General features: G+C 36.0%; 1 non-coding gene across 1 annotated transcript; it reads left to right on the top strand.

Moving 5' to 3' along the window:
- The first annotated feature begins 554 nt into the window (after positions 1–554).
- LOC125996873 (small nucleolar RNA SNORA22) lies at positions 555–684 on the top strand. The gene has a single exon (XR_007491535.1). It is a non-coding gene; the product is annotated as a small nucleolar RNA SNORA22 (small nucleolar RNA).
- Positions 685–4,324: the final 3,640 nt, after the last annotated feature.

Below are 4,324 nucleotides of genomic sequence, written 5' to 3'. Positions count from 1 at the left end.
ATGATCCCCATAGTGCTTTTGCAACCCAAATTCCCCTCTTCAGTTGCCATTCCCTCTAATTCCAATAAATTAGTAATTAATCTTAAAAGATTGCTTTTTTTTTCCTATATATCATTACACCCTGCTAACTGTAAATAATTTGCCTCTAACCTTCCTGCTGTTAACTGTGCTAGCCCCTCCCCAAGTTATCAGTGAAAAACTCTGCTTCACCTTGTCAGCCCTACACTTCGTCAAATATGTGTTATTAGGTTTAGTGCATTAAGTAGTGTAAAGTAATTATTAAAACATTAAAAAGCAACAGAAAGATAAAGGCAATAAATTTTTTTTCATGCCTCTCAGAAAATTTTAAAGCAAGGTCATAATTCTGTCACTTTACAGATAACAAAATATTGGTAAAAGAAAAACTTCTTTGTGTTTTAAAATCCAAACGAACACAAAAGTGTTAAATTTAAATCTTATATTTCTATTAAAAGTTTTATTTTAATTTTTAAAGTATTTACAAAATTATGTGAAAAATAATGTGGTTAGCCTTTTTAAACAATATAGTTAATTTAATGCACAGTAAACACCTATATGTACTTTATAGTACCCTTAGTTTTAACTTTGTGCTACAGCAATGGTTGTTCTTTATTTCTGCATTGAAAGAACTATTATTTTAAGTGCATTCAAAATATCAGCACATTATACAAATCTGTATATTTGTGTCGCAGTGAAAAAATAATATAAATGAAAAAATATATTATATATAATTTTATAAGAATATATAAAAGTAACTAAACTTTATAAGCAAATTAACTAGTATTAAATATAATTTTAGTCTTAAGTTCTAAGTGTGTAAATGCATCAGATGTCTTTAACTATATTTTGTAATAATCTAAGCATTTAGTTAATTTAGTATATAATATTTTTTACAAATTATTCACTTAAAGTCTTCATAGTAAAAACAGTTGTTTGTATTTTTAAAATCAGTTTTTTATACCTTTAATAATCATAGTTCATGCTATTGTGTTTAATCATAAAAATTTTAACACTTTATTGCAGCTGTCTTACTGTTCTACTGCAAAACCAATTTAAATAAAACCTATTCATTTACAGCAAATGATTTCATACTTCAGAGTGAAGACTCCTTCTACAGTGCTCATTAACCATTTTACTTAAAAAATTTTTACTGCTTATTAACCATTTTACTTAATGTTTTAAACTTCAAATTAAAATTGTTTTAAAAATGTTTTGTGTTAATTCTAAACCTTAAAATTTATTTTCAGCAAAGTTCCACTCCATCTACATTAAGTACTTCTCAAAACTAAAAAAGTTTTTCTACAAAAATTTTTTTTTCTTCTCACAAACATGCTAGCTAAATATTTAAAAGCGCTTGTCAATTTTTTATAAATAAGTCTTAAATCAATCCTTTTGTCTGTTTATGTGTCTGTTGTGATGAATGAAAGTGGCCACAAGTGTAAAATGTTGTGTTTAGTGTTGTTTTGTTTTGTCTGTTTATTTGTTATCTCTACATTTTATAATAATACAATTTTTAAAGCCTTATCCATTTTTCAAATTTCAATTAATTTTTTCAACCTGGTTCAGTCTGGTCAGTTCACAAACTGGCATCTTGCAACTAAAAATCATGTGTTAAAAATTATGTATTAAACTAGCTTTGTCCTTCTAAGAACATGGCGGAAAGTGTGAGGGATGGCAAACCCCAAATTTCTCAATGGCCATCGGGGATAACTTTTCCCTGGAGAATTTCTGGACTTTGCAGTCACCCAACTTTCCTGCTATGTGTAAGTTCAGGCCTATAGAATATGTATTTATAGCTAAAAAATAGCATCTAGCTTTAAAATAATAACTAAAAAGTTTAACAAAAATCATTTATGTTCAGTTTAAAAGTTTTTGATAAATTGGCGATTGTTAATTATAAAAATTTTTTAAATGCTGAAGTCTAACAAAAAATTTCCGCAGCCTTCCACAGTCCTGTCTTCATCCACTTCAAAAAAGCCTGTCACCCCTCCTGCCAGCCGCCTTTCCTGCAAACCTGTTTCTGACAAACTCCACCTTTAACAATGCTGAATTGAGCACTCTGCCTAGCTGCCTTGGATGCCCACCACTGCCACCAACAACCTCCATGGCAAACAAGTCACGGTCGTGGAACTTTGCTTACTCGAACCATATATGTGCCCGCCTGTTCAACAATCAAACATTTGCAATCAAACCATTATTGTTAACAACTCTTCCATCTTCATTGAAGCCCCCAACTCCACTTATTTTGTTTGTTCCACTAGATTTTCTCCCCATATTGTTACTAAAATGTTTCTTGCTTATCATGATTGTTATGTTTTAGCTTTGTTAATGCCTAGATTAACCATCAAACCTGTTGGTCCGGTTTCCACCTTGAACCTCATCCTGCAAATGGTCAATGCCTCTGCCCAAGCGCTCTCCAACACCAGCTATGAACACTGTTAAATCTGCAATTCACCGGTTTCGCCGTTTTATAAAAGCATCACAACGTTTAAATCTCCTATCTACACCAATAACTCTAAACTTCTTCTCTGGAAAGTTCAGCCTCAGCGTCATCAACTCACTATTAAGCAAGTTGTAAGCTACGAACTCTGCCTTCTAGCTCATCCTTCTCCTCTCAAGTTATTTTAAATATTATAAATGCCTCTGCTCTAGCCCTCACAGAACCATATTATAAACGCTGTTAGCTTAGCTTCTCTCCTCAACCCCTACGATACTGTTAGTTCCCTTGCTTATGTAGTTCTTCAAAATCGTCGTACTTTATATTTTGCCCTTATAACGGAAGGGGGAGTCTGTGTGGCCCTTAAAGAACTATGCTGTGTATTTAAAGACAAATCTGGATTAGTTAGGGATAGTGTTCTACGTATTGGTAACGGTATGAAAGAGTTCCAGAAACGTTTTAACCAAGAACAAGGTTGGTAACAGGGTTGGTTTTTCTCTTCTCCTTGGTTCCACACAATCTTGTCCACCGTTGTGGGCCCTCTTATTAGCCTCATGCTGCTCTTTTCTCTTGGCCCATGGATTTTCCGCAAAATTACTGCCTTTATTAAAAACCAGGTAGATGAAAAGGCAAAAACCTCTATTCAGGTTAACTACCAGCGTCTAACCCCGCGTGACTCCTGTGAAAACTTGGCTTTAGTCACCAAGCTGCCTTTCCAGCCACTAAGTTTCCAGGAGATAGAGCGCATAGCTAACAAACGGAGCTCGCTCCGGTACTTGTGCTCTCGGCTGTGGAGATACCTACGACGGGATTAGCAAGGTCCCAGTTGGACACGGCCCTAAAAGGCTACAACGCATAATTCGAATCTCTGTGCACACCCACGGTGCCTGTAGCCACCTTTTAAATGCGGCTTTGGCCGTGTCCGACCTGGTCAAACCTTGTAGCCTAAGACACGGTTCTTCCACCCGCTCACGACTTTCCTTCTTTTATTAGAAGAGAAAGGGGGAGATGTTGGGGACTGTGACTTGTTTGAGGCCATTTTTGCTGTTCTTTCTGCCATATTCCAGCTTTTCACCTAAAAGCCATTTTGCAGTCTTGCTGTAAGTTTTTGAGCTATAGAGAAAGGAATGTGCAGCTGTAGATATAATTAGCTCTAGCCCGGAGGAGAGCAAAGCTGCCTGGTACCGTTATCAGAAACTAGGCCTCACTCCTTAAGACCACATTCCGGAGTGAACTAGGCTGTTATCAATAAGTGTATGCTACATTGTCTGTTCAAGATCACTGAGGCAGGCACATCTTGCACCACCTCCTGATAGTCAAGCAATTAGGAATGCAGCTAGAAGGTCACAAGATGTTTCCATGGATACTGCAAGAAGTATTGCCCACTTGCCTTATTTGGAATAATGAAGTAATTTTCATGCCAAAAGAATGATTGACATTGCCTTTTGCCTGCCTCCTTCACCTTCCCTATTTAAAGAGGTGCTGGACCTCAATAAACGCCTTTGAGCAGTGAGACATTGCCTTGGGTCTTTATTATTAACCTCTCTCAGATTTTTTACAGTGTGGTTGTGCTTCTACTCAGCAAAATAGAAGTGCGGTCGTCTGAGAAGCCTTTCCAGCTAATTTCTGCTGGCCGGGCCCCCCTGGGGGGCTTCAGGACCCCGCATTTAGCATAATAGATTCCATGTACATCCATGTATAGGAAAATTTCATGACTTCATCTCTCCACACAGCTGCATAATATTCCATTGTGTATATGTACCACAGAGAAACCCACTTTCTTTCTCACACTTATGTATCTTTTCTCTACCCTTACATTTCTCTTAGTAAACTCCTTTCAATAAAACTATTTTTCTTCATAAAATAACT

The sequence above is a fragment of the Suncus etruscus genome, chromosome 18 (assembly GCF_024139225.1).
Source record: "Suncus etruscus isolate mSunEtr1 chromosome 18, mSunEtr1.pri.cur, whole genome shotgun sequence".
NCBI lineage: Eukaryota > Metazoa > Chordata > Mammalia > Eulipotyphla > Soricidae > Suncus > Suncus etruscus.
The sequence above is the reverse complement of the archived record's forward strand: the minus strand, read 5'-3'. Positions and strand labels throughout refer to the sequence as shown.